The sequence below is a fragment of the Podarcis filfolensis genome (assembly GCF_964270895.1).
Source record: "Podarcis filfolensis genome assembly, chromosome: 3".
NCBI classification, from domain to species: Eukaryota; Metazoa; Chordata; class Lepidosauria; order Squamata; family Lacertidae; genus Podarcis; species Podarcis filfolensis.
The window spans coordinates 11,317,298-11,336,335 of NC_139606.1; the positions used below are offsets into that span (position 1 = coordinate 11,317,298).

Below are 19,038 nucleotides of genomic sequence, written 5' to 3' on the forward strand. Positions count from 1 at the left end.
ATTCCAAGATCAACCAGACATCTGAAGGCAGCCCTGTTTAGGGAAGCTTTTAATGTTTAACAGACCACTGTATTTTAATACTTCATTGGGAGCCACCCAGAGTGGCTAGGGAGACCCAGCCAGATGGGTGGGGTATAAATAAATAATTATTATTATTATTATTATTATTATTATTATTATTATTATTAAATGTCAATTTGTTGTTGTTGGTATCTGTCTGTCTTGGGAGACAATGGAGCGATGCACTTTTGGGGGTGAAGGCAAACTGTTGGAAGGTTACAGAGCTTGCTTTGGCTGTAGAAACCAATATGGGAGAGACATGTTTCATTGCAGCTGGGGCAGATGAAGGCGTCCGGTTGTGACGCTGCAGATGAGCCATGGTGTTTCTTCTCTCTGAGGTACCATGCCTCCCCCTACCCTGGAGGCCACAGCTCCCCCCATTGTGCTGTGCAGGGTCTTATTTGGCACCAGAAAAAACAAACCTCGACTACACTTCTCCTTCACAACTATAATGGATCAAATTTAGATGGTCTAATGCAGCCTTCGCCAACCAAGTGCCCTCAGTTTTGGACTACAACTACTATCAGTCCCAGCCAGATGCTGGCTATAGCTTGTTTAATGGACCAGTTCTTCCTCCCTAACTGTTCTTTTGTGGTTGTTTTTTTTTGGGGGGGGGTAGAGGGGTTTAGATACAATTCAGCTGTCAAAACATTGTATGGAAATGCAATGGAAGATTGTGATGGAATCCTTTATGATCACTAGAAATGGTAGGCTCTTTGTCCATTGCAATCCTGATGGCCACAAAGGTATTGCAAATTACCGGGGCAAGGGGGTCTGGAGATAGTTCACAAGCCACCCTTCCATCATTTCAAACGGCGATGAAAGATCTCAACTATCTCCGCAAGGAAAAGTCTGCGGAAAGGAGAGGTGAGCGGGCAAAATTCCCTGACCTTGCAGACCAATTTTTTCCCCCATCTGTCCCAGCCGCACACCAAAACCGAGACTCAGAAAATGCCGCAGTGATTTGCTAAGCCATGCCTGGATTACCTACTCCTCAAACTCGCTCGCTGCGCAGCTAGGAAGCCCAACGTGGAATCTGCAACAACAAACCACACAAAGCAAGCTCGACACATTAAATCATTACACAACCGTTTTACAGCCTTCAGTCTTTCGTAACAGACGAGACTGTGGGCTAGATCCTTATCAGAAAGCGGGCACAGCTCCATGGGCTGCAATGGAATGGTGCCCATTTTTTATCAGCGAGACGCCTAACCTCATTTGCACGGAGAGGCAGAAACTGAAGTCTTAGTGCCATCTCCTTCTTAGCCTTAAGGAAATATGGTGAATAGCATATCATGCTTGATCTTCACAGAGGGCCTCTTAAGAGCTTTAACAAACCACAAGTGAATTGGGTTGCTTAATCAGCATTTATGGCAGAAGCTCACACACTTCCCCGTGGTACCTGTTCAGCTGACACACTGATCACTTTCTGTATGTCTGCCTCATGCAATATATATCAGTGTTTCCCAAACTTGGATCTCCAGTTGTTTTTGGACTACAACTCCCATTATCCGTAGCTAGCGAGACCAGTGGTCAGAGATGATGGGAATTGTAGTCCAAAAACAGCTGGAGACCCAAGTTTGGGAAGGTAAAGGTAAAGGGACCCCTGACCATTAGGTCCAGTCGTGGCCGACTCTGGGGTTGCGGCGCTCATCTCGCATTATTGGCCGAGGGAGCCGGCGTACAGCTTCCGGGTCATGTGGCCAGCATGACTAAGCCGCTTCTGGCAAACCAGGGCAGCGCACCGAAACACCGTTTACCTTCCCGCCGGAGCGGTACCTATTTATCTACTTGCACTTTGACGTGCTTTCGAACTGTGAGGTTGGCAGGAGCAGGGACCGAGCAACGGGAGCTCACCCAGTTGCGGGGATTCGAACCGCCAACCTTCTGATTGGCAAGTCCTAGGTTCTGTGGTTTAACCCACAGTGACACCCGCGTCCCTTAAGTTTGGGAAACACTGACATAAAATATCAAAACAGGAGAAGGCACAAAAGAGGGCCACCCCCGTTTCCAGAACAGGAATCTGAGCAGCTCATGCATACACTCTCTCTCCTGCACATGCATGAATGTATGTATGAATGAATGCTTATTGCTATTTTACTGATTGCATTCCTACCCCACCCCTCCAAGGAGCTCAAGGTGGCATGCCTGGTTCTCCTCACAACAACCCTGTGAGGTAGGTTAGCCTGAGAGGCAGTGACTGGCCCATGGTCACCCAGTGAGCTTCATGACTGAGTGGAATCCAAACCCTGGTCTCCCAGCTCTGACACTCTATAACCACTACACCACACTGGCTCTGTTGTCTGGTTTCATTTCAGAAACCTGGTTTCCCACTGAATCTTATTACCTCCCACCCAGTGAACTGCCTGCAGGCTGGTAGTTTCACCAGAGGAGACAAGTACTTATCCTAATTTAATACTTGTTCAGATGATTACTGGGGAAGCCACAGTTGTCATTCTCCGGGATTATATGCATGTTGAAATTTAGAACGATAAGGCGCTCTCTGAAGAAATCCATAGACTCAACTCATTCTTCACAAAGACATGGCAATACTTCATGAATATCATGCTGACTACATAGTTCTGGCCTTTTCTCATACAGTGGTACCTCAGGTTAAGAACTTAATTCGTTCTGGAGGTCCGTTCTTAACCTGAAACTGTTCTTAACCTGAGGTACCACTTTAGCTAATGGGGCCTCCCGCCGCCGCACAATTTCTGTTCTCATCCTGAGGTAAAGTTCTTAACCCGAGGTACTATTTCTGGGTTAGCAGAGTCTGTAACCGGAAGGGTCTATAACCCAAGGTACCACTGTAGTACTAAACAAACTGGAAATCGGGGACTCTGGGATTATTTGTTCATTTTGTTAATTGCCTATTGTTGGGTGGCGCTTTTTGACATGATGGTGATAATGCAACGGTGTTTTATCATGTGCATGCTTCAAGAGTTTTATTTATAAATCTAAATGGAAAAGAAAGCAAACAGCGTGCAACCCAAGTGAATATGGTAGCATCATATGGTATCTCAGGTTACAGACGCTTCAGGTTACAGACGCTTCAGGTTACAGACTCCACTAACTCAGAAATAGTACCTCGGGTTAAGAACTTTGCTTCAGGATGAGAACAGAAATCGCACGGCAGCGACGCAGGAGGCCCCATTAGCTAAAGTGGTACCTCAGGTTAAGAACAGTTTCAGGTTAAGAACGGACCCCCAGAACAAATTAAGTTCTTAACCTGAGGTACCACTGTACTTAATCTTATGTTACCCAACAGTGCAGGAAACCAACAACTAAAACTTAAAATTTCAAACAGTAAAGGGTCCCATGCTCAGTTTTTGAAAACTTCTGAATGTTTTGGTGTAATGCAAATAATAGGGACGTATTTGAGAATTTGAAGGATGGTTCACTGCGATCCAGCCCAGACTTTTTCTTCCTTTTACTGTGAATTCATCTCTCTCATGTTACAAGACTGTTCATTCTGATGGTGTCCTGGCTTTTACCTTTCAGTTTAAGAGGTTCAGCTCATGCAATGCAATCCCAGTCCAATGCTGATTTATGTGGGAGCCCTATTAAGTTGAATGGGTCTTGCTCTCAGAGAAGGCCCTAGCTACACATTATGTTAACCACACGTTCACAAAAAGTGGTGTTGTCACTTTTATTTCGAAGGAAAGGCATCTGAAGGGGTTCTGTTCCGGACGGAGACCCTGCACCAGTTTTCCATCGAAAATTCACATGTGCACACCCCAGTTGTTATTTACTCCTGAAGGTGTTGTCTGAAGGAAAGAGCATAGACTTGCAGCCTTAGAAATATGAGTCATATAACAGAGCTTAAAAATAACAGTGAAACAGGGTTTTAAAAACTGTAGCCCCTGCACACGGAAAAGCAACAATACCCAGCTGGTTCACACTCTAGAGCAGTGATTCCCAAACTTGGGTCACCAGCTGCTTTGGGACTACAAGTCCCACCATCCCTGACCACTTGTCCTGCTAGTTAGGGATGATGGGAATTGTAGTCCAACAACAGCTGGAAGCCCAAGTTTGGAAAACCCAAAGGCCACCCATCTGAGTCGAAGTCCTGGTTTGCAAACTCCCCTGGCTTTTCTCTGGTGATCAACCATCCTGTTATGAAACTTGCAGCCCGGCCGTTTTTCTTTTTCCAGGCTTGATTCAACAACACAGTGCAATTTTCTCCAGAGCTAATATGAAAAACTCCTTACTGCTAACAGAATACTAATGCTTTGCATTTGAATAGCACCTTTGATGTGAAGCTTTCCAAGCGCTTTGCACATTAATAAAATGTCTCAACCCCACACCCATCGGAGACAGGCAAGTATCATTCCCATGTTATAGATGGAGACACTGAGAATAAGATAGAGTAATCCTGACAGCTCAGAGCATCTGAAGCTCAGCAGGCAAGGGGCCAAGTGTCCTCTATTCCCAAGCAGGAGCAAGAGCAGTGACGGAGCTCCTTTGCCTCAGGGCCTCTTCTTGCATTATTACATACACCGGCATGACCCCACGCTTATTCTTTCTGCCAGTTCCAGGAAATCTGCAGCAGGAACGGCAAATTCCACCTCCCGCCAACCCGGAATGCAGTATATACTAGTGGGTTTGACCATTTCCTCATCAAATGAGACTTCATTTGTTGTTCATTAGAAAGTTCCCTAAAAGAATGGTGGAACGATACAGTGCTTACTATTGCTTTCTCCCCAGTGTTCCTGCTGCCCTTAGGGCCAAGCTAAATGTGATGTGGAAAGTCAGTCGGTATTCAACTGAGTTTCGCTGAAATTAATGAGCCTTAGTCATGTTCATTTCCCAGTAGTGATGTATGGAAGTGAGAGCTGGACCATAAAGAAGGCTGATTGCCGAAGAATTGATGCTTTTGAATTATGGTGCTGGAGGAGACTCTTCAGAGTCCCATGGACTGCAAGAAGATCAAACCTATCCATTCTTAAGGAAATCAGGCCTGAGTGCTCACTGGAAGGACAGATCCTGAAGCTGAGGCTCCAAGACTTTGGCCACCTCATGAGAAGAGAAGACTCCCTGGAAAAGACCCTGATGTTGGGAAAGATGGAGGCCACAAGGAGAAGGTAACAGAGGACGAGATGGTTGGATAGTGTTCTCGAAGCTACCAGCATGAGTTTGACCAAACTGCGGGAGGCAGTGGAGGACAGAAGTGCCTGGCGTGCTCTGGTCCATGGAGTCACGAAGATTCGGACACAACTAAATGACTAAACAACAAAGTCATGTTCATTAATTTTGATGGGTCTACTCTGAGAAAGACCCAGCTGAATACCACCTCTCTTTAGTGTGGTGCAAGGGAGTCAGGGGTGTAGGTGAACTCAGTTTGTGATATATCAAAGTGTTGAGTGGGATGCACAAAGAATTGACGCTGAACTAGGAAAGCTGCATAATGATTTGGCAAATGATTTGCTCCACATGCAAAATCACATAAGAAAGTAGTTTGAACCCATCATTAACTTACACATGCGTGCATACATACATACATATATACATGCATGCATAATTTTATTTGAATGCTACCTTTCCACAGTTCAAAGCATGCTCAACTTAAAAAAAATACACAGCTACGCCATAACAAAAGCAGCCATCAGCAATAAATTAAGCAGCAAAAATACAAAACCAAACTGAACAATTTACACATAAATCACAACAATATCTAAAATAAAGATACAAAAAAAGCAACATTAGCAACAACAACACCCCACCGTGCCCCGACAATACCCACTCCCCCCCCAAAAAAACAATACCCCAGCCCAAGAGCCTGTTCAGCAGCCTCAGGTTTTTGTAGCTGGAGTCAGTTAGGGCCAGGTGGGAAAAAGCCTGCAAGGCAGGGAGCGGGTCTTCCAGGACTCACAGCCCTGATGCAAACATTGGCGAGAGTAATAGAGGGAGCAACTGTATTCTGAAACATCCCTTTCTGTTGCAGGACGGCTGCAAGAGCTGGATGACAGTTTGAAAGGAGTTTTGATTAAAAGCAAAAGGGGCCAGGATCCAACGACCCATCCAATTAATTCCATGTGCCCACGGGGGCTTAGAGCTTGCTTGGGAAGGCTCCACCCACCATGCCATGCACAAATCTCTTTTGAGAGCAAAGAGGCTTCCAGAGCAGTTTGGGTATGGTGTGGGGGAGGGGATTGCTGTTCAAAGGTGGTGGTGAGGGGGAATCCCCACTGGGCATGCCCAGACTGTTCCATGTGCCTCATGAAGCTCTTTGGATCTGGGCCATTATCAATGGATGTGTGTGTGTGTGTGCGCGCGCGTGCATGCATGTATTACTGTAAAACACTGTAGTTGATACAAAGGTTTTCTTCTCCATGTACAAAATGCCTTCTGCTTACAGCATAGCTGTCAACTTACAGATTTGAAAATAAGGGACCAGCAGCCTCGAAAATAAGGGATCAGCAGCCAAAATAAGGGATTTTAGACAACCAGCTGAAATGCGAAGTTAAAAGGGACCAGATAATTTTGGAGAGCAGCGCCAGTTTTTAGCCCTTCGTTTCCAGAGGTTGCTGCTCAAGACACCAGCTGATGAAACACTGCAATTAAATAACTACAAGCAGCAACAGCTTTTCGCGCAAAACGAAGTCCAAGCTACGAAGATGCCGCTGCAGTTCTGTATCTTTTCTCTCGTGCTCCATCTGCAGCTCTCAGTTCCATCAGGCGGGGCGGGAGGAAGGCGGGGGGAAATAGAGCCCAAAGTAAACCCACAGATCAGACCATCTATGCTAGTCTACCACTACAAATCTATAGGAGAAGCACTTGCGGTCCTTCCTCTGCTTTCCCCCTCTATGGTTAGCTCTTGGAACACCTGCCCATGCCTCCTCCTCCTCCTCCTCTCTCTGAACTGCTTTCTCTATGGTTGCCCTTGCTCTCCTCTCAAGGCTCCTCAGCAATTCATAGGCCATGCCAGGCTGCCCATCTCATCCGGGTCCTTCGGCGGTGCAGGCGAAGTACGGCCTAGTGGGAGTGGCGATGGGCAGAGGGGAGGCCCCAGGCAGAGATGCTCAGTTTGGCGGCCGCGAGGAGGATGGCGGCAGAAGGGCCCGAGGCTCCCGCCAGTCCCCGCAGGGAGGGGCTCCCGGGGGCCGGGGCTGGTGAGAGGAGGCCGGAGGGGGCGGGCTGGGCAGCCAAGCAACACAGTTGGAGCCTCCCTCCTCCTTGGCCAGCAGGGAGGGAGGGAGAGGAGCTGCTTCCTTTGAAACCCGGGAAATTTATGGGACATCATCAATAAGGGACAGCAGTGGGACACGGCGCTGGTTTAAGGGAGTTTCCTGCCAAATAAGGGATGGTTGACAGCTATGGCTTACAGGAGGGAGGGCGGAGGCAGTACCCTGAGAAATGCCACCGTCCGTTCGGATGATGACACTGTGTGAACTCTTGCACAAGCATTTGTGGAAAAAAGCAAACAGCTCTTTCTCTTCCACTTGTGGTTCTCTTGGATCCAAACTTCTTCTTCTTCTTCTTCTTCTTCTTCTTCTTCTTCTTCTTCCTCCTCCTCCTCCTCCTCCTCCTCTTCCTCTTCCTCTTCCTCTTGTTTGGAACCTGTTTCCATGGCTTTTGTCCAGCTTTACTCAAGTAATCCAATTTCGAACGTGTATTTTGTGCCAAAGATGTATCACAACACCTTTGCTTTCCCACTCAAGTAGCTTGCTGCAAGCCTACTGAAAAGACACTGAAATGACAAAGAAATTTGCCTAATAAAAGAAAGAACCACCTGACTACAGAAACCATCTCTGCAATGTTATTTTTCTCACACATACTCCGATGCAGGAGCTGTAGCGCTGGAGTTAAAACACCATTAAACTGCTCACCTTTTGCTACTTACATAAAGAACTCAGGGACACAGGGCCGGGACACGCATTTCCGTAAAATCTGCATATGCTAATTTTTGATTTATTTATTTTTATAGAGTTTTTTTTCTCTCTGAAAACCAGAAGACAAGGTACCGGGTCTTTTCCAGGGAGTCTTCTCTTCTCATGAGGTGGCCAAAGTACTGGAGCCTCAGCTTCAGGATCTGTCCTTCCAGTGAGCACTCAGGCCTGATTTCCTTCAGAATGGAGAGGTTTGATCTTCCTGCAGTCCCTGGGACTCTCAAGAGTCTCCTCCAGCACCATAATTCAAAAGCATCAATTCTTCGACGACCAGCCTTCTTTATGGTCCAGCTCTCGCATGGGTGGCAGAGAACCTCATAAATTGCTGGGTCCTCCTCCTGGATCCTCCGTTTGCACATATGTTAAGATTTCTGCCTGCCCCTGACACTCAGGCTGATAAACTGTAAGAAGCTGAATGGGCAACAGCCACCACAATGTCTCAGGGTGCTTGTCATTGTACCCCAAGCTCCTTTTCTCTAACCTTAACCAAAAGGGCCATTAATAAAAATGCCCTAACCCAACATGACCCCATCAGATATTGCTGAGCCACAACTTCCACCAGGCCATGAACTGTGTTGCCTGGAGCCAATAATGGGAGTTGGGAGTCCAAGCTGTCAAAACCGAGCACCCATCCAGCAGCACAGAGTTCTTTCCTTCGGCAATCGAAGGAAGGCAGCCAAAAAATTTCCACACCGGGCGATCAATTAATCCCGTACCGCCTGAAGGCCAGACAGATGAGGTAGTCCTGCTGGTTCTACCTCTAGCTGAGGCCAGGAAGAGGTGGGGCCACCTTAAGCAGACATACCTCTGGTGCCTCCCGATTGGCCAACTGGCAAGAAGCCACCGCCAGCTTAGCCCCACTTTGTTGCTGCACGCTCCGCTCTGACAAAAGGGGGGAGGCAAAGCTGCAGCTCCATGCATGGGCTGGGGAACATTGATTTCCTTCATATCTGCTCCACTGTGTAGCCAAAGGCAGAGGAGGTTTAGGATCAGAGTTTTCCTTCTTTGTGCACTACCTTCCCAGATTGATGAGCCTCATCTGCCCTGTGCAGTAACCGGCTTCTTGACCATCAGACCCGCTATTGGTCTCATCCATTCCATCCGCCAGAGCTTGTCTTTGCACACAGAATAAGTCCCCAGCCCACTGAGGGTTTGAGACCCATTGGCTACCCTCACCTGGATTAGCCAGCCAGTTGAAACTGTTCCCAGGCCCTGTCTATCTTCTCTTTTGAGATCCTTCCAATTTCTCCCATTGTTTTGGATATATCAACAGGGATTGGAAGGTGTTTAAAGGATACTTGCAAAACCATATTGAAAAATCAGAACTCCTATTAGAATAAACAAATTCCATTTTAAATACTGAAATACTAAATAAGATGGATAACCATGTGTAATAGAAAAAGAAGCATGAAATTAGGTTAAAGGTGTGTGAAAGAAAGTAATAGAAGTGGAAAGAAATTGCAATTGAGTAGATTGGAAGTCTAACGCAAAGGTGGGGTGAGGGGTGGTGGATGGTGATGGGAAAAGGAATTATCTGTGGGACTGAATGCAGGTATGTTTGAATATTTTTAAGGATTGTATGAAATGCATGTTTGTATGCTTGTATATTCGCAATATGTGTGTATTAATGCTGAATTATTTTAACAATAAAAACTTTTCAAAAAAAGAAGAAAAAAAAGAAACTGTTCCCAGGGTGTGGCCGCTGTTGCATGCTGACAGCTTCTAGGAGTCACAGGCGATTGCTGAGTGCAGGGTGGAGACCAAAGGTGGACAAGCTACCCCAGAAGAAGCATGATGTGCTCCCTTGAGAGCCAGTGTGGTGTAGTGGTTAAGAGCGGTAGTCTCGTAATCTGGGGAACCGGGTTCGCTTCCCCGCTCCTCCACATGCAGCTGCTGGGTGACCTTGGGCCAGTCACACTTCTTTGAAGTCTCTCAGCCCCACTCACCTCACAGAGTGTTTGTTGTGGGGGAGGAAGGGAAAGGAGATTGTTAGCCGCTTTGAGACTCCTTAAAGGGAGTGAAAGGTGGGATATCAAATCCAAACTCTTCTTCTTGCCAGAGGTACCACCCCTCCCTTAACACCCCAAACAGCATACAATCTAAAAAAAAATGACACAGAGGAAACAGCATAGGAAGCGGAAAGAAGAGTAAACAGAGGAAGAACACGTCCTTGTTTCACATGCTTAGGGCTTTGCCATCCAGGCTGGCTGGGGCTAATGGGAATTGTAGCAGCCAGGGCTGATGGGAATGGTAGCACTAGGTTGTTGAAGGCTGTGTTGTCTGTTTATTCAGTCATTTTTGTTCTCCATCAATCCTTCTGTGCCAAGGGCTTCATGAAAAATACGGGCCTTGAGGAGGAATTTGGAGTAAATGAGAAAGGTGAGATCACGCAATTAGTGTATTGAAATACTACATATTTTGAGGGAGGGTAGAGGTGTCCCACATCTACACTGTAAACAAAAGAACAGTTTAACAAAGGGAAATTGTAATAATAATGTTAAGGGGTGGGTGTGTTTTAATCACTGTCAAGTATCATTGGAAACTAGAAAGATAAAACACTGGGCGAGGCAGGTGTAAGAAAAAGGTAAAATAGCCCTCTCAAGTAGTAGGTCAGTGACAGGTGAGCCCACCTGCTTAAATGAGTAATTATTACACATTGATTAGAAAGGGTACTCAGGGTGAATGCAAACACTATCGCTAAAAGGGGGAAAAAAAGAAATACTACTGCTGCCATCTGCTGTGAGTGAAACAAATCAAGCTACTTCTCTTTTGTGAAATTCAGGAAAAGATAGCACATTGGTAGTTGTAGGGCACACACACTTCATAAAGGGACAATGGGGTGGGTTAGATGTCTTATTTTAACAGATCAATAGTAAAAGCTCCAGTAACTCTCCAAAGACTTTATTGTGCAAATGCACAGTACTCAGGAAGCTAATCGTCCCCTTGTCAATTAGCCCCATTGAAGCTAATCACCCTTTTTTGTAGAAATCCCATTTCAAATGAATAGGCGCTGCAAAAGTGGCACAAAGAGTCTCTCCACCGCACCCAAATAATGTTTATCCTCTGCCCCCCTCTTAAGGCTTTGTTTTGAATGAAGCCGGGGGGGGGGGGGGAAGCTTTGACAAGCACACCTACAACAGGTGAAACTGCCTCTTTGAGGGAAGAAGGTAAGGGCAGACACAGGCAGCAGCCTCAGGCTTCATGGCCAATGCGAATAGGACACACTTGTTTCTCTATTTTGTAAGCTTTATACATTGCTGGATTGCAAAAAAGCTCAAAGCAGTTCACCAAAGGAAAAACAGGAAAAATTAAGAAAATGGCAACCCTATACGAAATATACTAAACTACCTCAACTTTCTAAAACACCTGGGTTGGCTGGTCTAAAGCTGTTTTTAGCAGGTTCCAAAGAGAGTACATCCTGCCAACCTAGCAGTTCGAAAGCACGTCAAAGTGCAAGTAGATAAATAGGTACCGCTCCAGCGGGAAGATAAACGGCGTTTCCGTGCCTCACTCTGGTTTGCCAGAAGCGGCTTAGTCATGCTGGCCACATGACCCGGAAGCTGTACGCCGGCTCCCTTGGCCAATAAAGCGAGATGAGCGCCACAACCCCCGAGTCAGCCACGACTGGACCTAATGGTCAGGGGTCCCTTACCTTCACCTTTAAAGAGAGTACGATGAAAAGTCCTGCTGGATCTCAATAGGCAGGGAGTTCCAAAGTTCAAGAGCTGCCACACTAGACGCGGAACAGGTATTATATGGCACTTATAGCAGTGCCAATTCTCCCAATCAAAGCTGTCCTGTAGGCACATGTGAGGCTAGGCAATCTTGGAGGTAAACTGGTCCAAAATTGTTACGGGCTTTGCTTTAAAGCAAAGATTATGGGATAATGCACACAGTGACTTGCAATCTCGATCACACACAGCCTGCAATCTGCTGGCAGTAGGAGTACAATACAGTGGTACCTCGGGTTACATTCGCTTCAGGTTACATTCGCTTCAGGTTACAGACTCCGCTAACCCAGAAATAGTGCTTCAGGTTAAGAACTTTGCTTCAGGATGAGAACAGAAATTTTGCTCCGGCAGCACGGCGGCAGCGGGGGGCCCCATTAGCTCAAGTGGTGCTTCAGGTTAAGAACAGTTTCAGGTTAAGTACGGACCTCCGGAACGAATTAAGTACTTAACCTGAGGTACCACTGTATGGGCATGTCTTTAAGTTAACATCTTACATTAAAAACCTGAAAGTACCAAATTATCGAAGGCTTTTCACCAAAGCCAGACTAAACGTCTTTCCTTCTGCAGTGTTGGATGGCAGGTTGAGAGAAGTTCCCTACCAGGACAGACTTTGCTTGTGTGCTCAAGACATCGATTCCATAAAATATATTTTGTTGCACTGTGCAAAATATGAGCAAGCCAGGGCTGAACTGATATTACCCTTGCTAGTACCTTTCCCGGGAAAATTAGAGGCTCACTATGTCAGGTTCCTATTGGAAGACCGGACAAATGCTAGAACATTAGCAGTGGCCAAGTTTTTATCGGTGGTCGCAAGAACCAATGATCCCTATATTCTGAACGAAATGCTTGTTTAACCTGGAGGTAGGCTGTATGAATTGTGTATTGCTTTGTAGTTACAGATAGGTAGCTGTGTTGGTCTGCCATAGTCAAAACAAAAAAATTTTTTTCCTTCCAGTAGCACCTTAAAGACCAACTAAGTTAGTTCTTGGTATGAGCTTTCGTGTGCATGCACACTTCTTCAGATACCATTGTATCTGAAGTGATTTGTATCTGATTGTATCTTTGTAGTGATTTGTTGGGTCTCTGGACCGTAATAAAGGTTGATGATGATGTTAAGGGCTTTATCTGCTAATAGTAACTCTTTGAACTTGGCCAGGTAGCAAATGAGCAGTCAGTGCAGATTTCTGAGCACAGGTGTCATATGCAGACAAGGTCTCAGTCCTATCAGCAATTGTGCTGCAGCATTCTGCCCTAACTGCAGGTCAAGGGGCGAGAGGAGCCCCACATAGACCAGCACTCCACCAGTCTTTAATATATGTCTTAATTATGAGCTCTGATGCCTCTGCTGGAATTTCTCATTCCATTCTAGGTAGTGGTGATTGAAAGACAGGGAAACTCGCAGGGAAGGCCATCAATGGCGATATGCCAAAGTTAAGCTACAATTTCCTCATGTGAAATAATGGAAACAACATAAGAAGATATCTAGATATTTCACCACATCATTGTGATATGTAAAGCAAACAAAGAACAGTAACAATTCATACCATGATAGAATGCATTCATGGGTGTTGAAATTTTTATTTTTAAAACATAGACTCAAAGTCCCGTATTAAATATACATACTATTTAGACTTGCAAGTAATATACTAGCTAGAGTAAGCTTTTAGACTGCGTACCAGAAGGAAAAGAATTGAAACTCCTGAGGTTTCCAGGAGATGGAAATGAAATAAAGAAAATTGATTCAGTCCTTCCAGGAACGGGCTGTTCTGCTACAGGAACGTTCAGAGATTGATGATTTCAGACTGTTCTGTGGCAGCTTACAGCCAACCTGCCCATCAGCTAAAAGTCACAAATTTTAGGCAAACCAAACCAAAAACCAGCAATATGATGGAAAGGAATCTGAGCATATCTACACAACAAACTCATATCTGTTTTGTATTACTTTTACTGTCATGGCTCTCTTCCTGAAGGAATTCTGGGGATTTTAGTTTGGTGCAGAGAATTCTCTGCTAAAAGTCCTTGGTGCCATCTCAAAGAAGTGCATTTTTTCAGGTAAAAGAGACTTGCTGTAGAATCAGTTTATGTCTGCAGCATAGAAATATATATGCTTTAAATTGGCAAAATTGTGGATAAAGCTGTAGCTACAAGACACCCTCCTTTGTTCCAGCCATACCAGATATAATGCAAGGTAGCCACACAATTAGGGACGCGGGTGGCTCTGTGGGTTAAACCACAGAGCCTAGGATTTGCTGATCAGAAGGTCGGCGGTTCGAATCCCTGCGATGACGGGGTGAGCTCCTGTTGCTCGGTCCCTGCTCCTGCCAACCTAGCAGTTCGAAAGCACGTCAAAGTGCAAGTAGATAAATAGGTACCACTCTGGCGGGAAGGTAAATGGCATTTCCGTGTGCTGCTCTGGTTTGCCAGAAGCGGCTTAGTCATGCTGGCCACATGACCCGGAAGCTGTACGCCGGCTCCCTCGGCCAGTAAAGCAAGATGAGCGCCGCAACCCCAGAGTCGGTCATGACTGGACCTAATGGTCAGGGGTCCCTTTACCCTTTACCTTTACTAGCCAGGCAATTGCTGGGTATAAATATCTACAACACTCATCCAGATGAACAGCCTTTTGGTCTATGGTGCCTTCACAACCTTTTACCCTCCAAACTGCATCAAGTGTTAAGTAACTGGGGGAAGGACCATTGCAAAGTTTATTAGATCGCTCCTAACAGGCTCTTCCAAATGCAGCTGATGACCCAGTCCCCAGTGTCAAGTGCAGCTCTTGACAATGTTTCTGAAACACATCCAAGTAATTTCAGTGCAGTTTGATCCTTTACGCCAAAGTCATGAGGTCAGCCAGATAAGCCCATCTGTCTTCAATTTGCCATGCCTACCTCATGCTTACGGTGAAATCATACATTGCCAGTGCTGTTATCCATCAGTGAGGGGTAACCTACAAGCTTGCTGTTTAAAGAACACAGGTTAAAGGACTGTTATCAATTTTAACCTCAGAGTTCACTGCAAACAGTCATTGAGTTTCTCAGATATAGCAAATTAAAGGTCAAGGAACTCAAGTTTAGGCACAGAGGATTTCCTTTCACTTGCACTTCATCCTTGGCTGACATATGTAATGACTTTGAGATATCCTTCTTGTTCTTGACCCAGAGCTCCCCTACTAATCTTGTCAAGCCAGCATCTGTATGTAATATATGGCAGCTTCCACTCAGCAAACCCCAAGACACATTCAGTTGTCAGCACTTGTATTATGGGTTCAGCTGCTTCTTGATGATCGTCAGTCCATTGATCTTTCAGTTCTGGACAACTCCAAGGCCATGGTATCCTTCCTTCCCTTCTTATACTGTTCCTATCAAAAGTAACATCAAAGGTTTATTACTAAGATAGTTCAGAGGCTCCCAAACTGTGGCCTGTGGACCACCAATGGTCCACAAGCTTCATTCAGGTTGTCTGTGGAGTGTCTGTGGATTTGTGGTTGAAGATGGGAAAGGGAACATCCATCTCATTACATCAGGCATAGGCAGACTCTGGCCTTCCAGGTGTTTGGGACAACAATTCCCATCATCACTAGCTAACAGGACCAGTGGTCAGGGACGATGGGAATTGTAGTCCCAAACATCTGGAGGGCCGGAGTTTGCTAATTCCTGCATAGAGATATTGGTTTTAACTGAATTTTACTTTATTGCATTACAAGTTGAATTATATGGAATACCATCAAATACAGTACAGTGGTACATTGGTTTAAGAACAGCTTAGTTTATGAACAACTTGGAATAAGAACGCCGCAAACCCGGAAGCAGGTGTTTCGGTTTGTGAACTTTGCCTTGGAATAGGAACATGTTGAGTACGTTCCATTTGTAAATTGAGTCCCCTGCTGCTATGGGAAAGCACGCCTTGGTTTCAGAACGCTTTGGTTTAAGAACGGACTTCCGGAACGGATTAAGTTCGTAAACCAAGGTACCACTGTATATAAGAAATAAAATAAGCCAAAAACCTACCATTAAATATCATCCAGCACCTAGCACAGTGTATTACAGTTGTTACAACAGGCAGAAAAAGAAATCATTAAGTCATTTGTCAAGATGTTCAGCAGTTTTCAAGTGGTCCATGGGAATAAAGTCTGGGAACCTCTGGGATAGCCTAGTTCTAACTCAGACAGTGAATTTTTGTCTGTACTGTACCACTTGAGAATGGACACGATGGAGAAACCCATAAACAAGCAAAACTAGCAAATCAAGGGGAAGGCTAGGATAGAACCTCTCACCCTGACAGGCTAGCTTTCTAAGTGCAGGGATATTTCCCCCTTAGTGGAACATTCAGTAAGAAGAGCCTCCACCTGCAGTCTCAAGTAGTGCAGCCCAGACACAGGATGATCATCTCATCAGTAACCAGACCATTCTACAATGGTCCCAGAAACATCCTTACTGCTTTTAACCTTGAACAGTCCTTCAAAGCTGATAACTTGTCAGGGTTAGGTCATACACTTGCAACTTCAACAACTCATCTGGGATCAGCCGATATTTGACTTTTCCACTCCCAGTCCTGTTTTCTATTAGAAGCCATTCCATCTTGTCATCAAATATTTGTGCAGTTTTATGAGGAATTATTGCCTGAATTTGCTTGTTTTCCTGCTCCTTCCCCAACTCTTTTCCCTTCTGAATTGTGCCTGTTAGATTGGAAGACTTCAGGTAGGAACTTAGTTGATATTGCTATTGCTTATCATTGTACAGTGCCTGTAAAACTTTGCTATGAAGCTTCCATCTTATGCTCAGCATTGTGTCAATAAAAACCTTGTGTTGCATAAACCCCATCAGTGATCTTCATTCCAAGGAAACACATCCTGGGCTGGAACTGCTGCAACATCTTCCTCCTTAAAGACCAGAGTGCACCCTTCCATATTCCAAAATTTAGCAGATGTTTTGAAGAACTTGCACTTGGGAACTGACAGTTTTAATCCTGCTCCACTAAACATGGAAGAACCTTGCTTAAGGATCATCTTGCTTAAGGATCATCAGCGGTTTCTGAAAATATTAAGTAATCCAAGAATCCTATGACTTCAGTGATACTGATGTCATTCTTAACATGTTCCACCATTGTTTGGAAGACTGCCAGAGCATTTGTCAATCCCTGTGGCATCATCATAGGAAACTGCCAAATACCCACCGTAGTAATAGATGATGTTTTGAGTCTTTCTTCTTTTCCTACTGCAATCATGACATTCACTCTTCAAGTCAAATTCAGGCTCCTTCTATGCCTGGTAAAAGATAAGCATTCTTCATGCCTAAACTGTTCAGAAGCCTTTAGTCCATCACGATTATCAACGAATTTGTCTTCTTCCTGATTAGAACAATGGGAGATGCATATAGACCAAGTGGACACCTCTTTGAGGCCATGATCGTAATCCTCAAAATCAACTGGAGAAACTGTTGCGCCAGAAGCAGCTTAGTCATGCTGGCCACATGACCTGGAAGCTGTCTGTGGACAAACATCGGCTCCCTCTGCCTGAAAGCAAGACGAGCGCTACAACTCCATAGTCACCTTTGACTGGGCTTAACCGTCCAGGGGTCCTTTACCTTTTACCTTTACCTACCTTTTGTGTACAAATAAATGGGGTTGATTCATTACCTTGTTATTATAGACCTCTGGTAAGAGAACCTAATATGCAGGAACAGGAGAGTAAAAGCAAGTTAAGAAACCCCAGGTCAGTCCAAGGTGCAAAGGACCTAATTCTCATGAACACGGTGAGCAATGTGTTGGTGTGCCAGGCAGTGTCTCCTTGTTATTCAGGTGAACAGCAGTTGTGGGCTGGTACATTGGCCAGTTTCTCTCTCCTTCAGCATCAGCATGACATCACAATGGCCTGTGTCTCTCCTTCTGGTTGGACACATCCGTGTGAGGATACAGTGGCCAGTCTGTGAAATAGGCAGCATCAGCATGAGATCACAGTGGCCAGTTTTTCTCCCTCATGTGGCTAGCATGGGCCACAGTGGGCAGCCCCTGTCCTTCAGGCAGGGAGCATCATCTTGTGGGGAGAGGCATTCATTTGTCTTCATTCCTCTTCCACTCAGGCAGGCAGTAGCATGTGGGCAGAATATTTATTTCTCTTGCAGAAGCTGCCAAAAGCAGATACATGTCAGCACAATCTCTTTCTCAGTGAGGTGGGCTTAGCTGGGAGCAGATGGTGGGCCCTGTATGTTCTTCTCTTAGTGAGGTGGTCAGCAGATGTATGAGTGTAGTGGTCATCTCACCAAAATGGGCAGCAGCATGTGGACAGAGAAGCAGCAGTCAAGGCAAAGAGCAGGCAAGAAGGCAATTCATCTATTACAGGGCCTGGATGCAGGTGGCACTGTGGTCTAAACCCCCAAGGCTCTCGTGCTTGCTGATCGTGAGGTCAGCAGTTCAAGTCCACATGAAGGAGTGAGCTCCCATTGCTCTGTCCCAGCTCCTGCCAACCGAGCAGTTCGAAAGCACACCAGTGCAAGTAGATAAATAGGTACCATAACCGACATTTCCATGCACTTTGGTTTCTGTCACGGTGTTCCGTTGCTCCAGAAGTGGTTTAGTCACACTGGCCACGTGACCCACAAAGCTGTTTGTGGACAAATGCCGGCTCCCTCGGCCTGAAAGTGAGATGAGTGCCGCAACCCTATAGTCGCCTTTGACTGGACTTAACTGTCCAGGGGTCCTTTACCTCTTTTTTTTAACCTGTGTGATGGTAATTTAATAGCAAATTATTCTTCCCATGCTACTTCTCTCTAGGCAGGCTATGAGATAAACACTCCATAGGTCCCCTGTACCCCAGTGCTCACCTGTGCCCACAATAACTTTTACAACATTTGAAACAACGCAGTACTCAAAGCTCATGATATAACATTCCCATAACTTTTACATCAAACCCAAGTGGTTTGAATGTATTTGATATTTGCATTAACAGAGAGTAATGGCTAGATCATAAACGCTTCTCCATTATTTGAGCCTTTCAAAATTCTTGGGAGAAAGATGCAATCACAACAAAATCTGCGGAAGCCTCATGCCACGTGGTTTGGTTTCACAAATGCAAACTCTTTCTTACTGCAACAGCTACAAATAAATTAAGATTTCAATCCTATACACAGTTATTTGGGAATGAACCCCATTGAAAACAAAGGAACTTACTTCTTCTGAGTAGACATGTTGCACTGCAAATATCTCAGGGCAGAGAAAGCTGGAGGGCAAAGAAAACAATGCTGTTTGAAACTCCCCAACTGTTTAATTTATTTGTCCCTGTTTCTCCTGTAACTTATCTGCAAAAAAAAATTACAAAACTGGTATTCTTTCTCCAGAATCAATAACATGAATTGTGCCAAGTG

At 45.3% G+C, this 19,038-nt stretch overlaps 1 protein-coding gene and 1 long non-coding RNA gene across 2 annotated transcripts in view; both read right to left on the reverse strand.

The window, feature by feature from the left end:
• The window catches only part of LOC310759499 (uncharacterized protein), a 402,944-nt gene that overhangs the window by 139,689 nt on the left and 244,217 nt on the right, over nucleotides 1-19,038 (reverse strand). The window lies entirely within an intron of this gene.
• Nucleotides 12,813-17,988, reverse strand: LOC310759531. Its single transcript, XR_014546383.1, has 3 exons — nucleotides 17,315-17,988; nucleotides 16,853-17,026; nucleotides 12,813-15,038 (listed from the first exon to the last, which is right to left on the reverse strand). It is a non-coding gene; the product is annotated as an uncharacterized lncRNA (long non-coding RNA).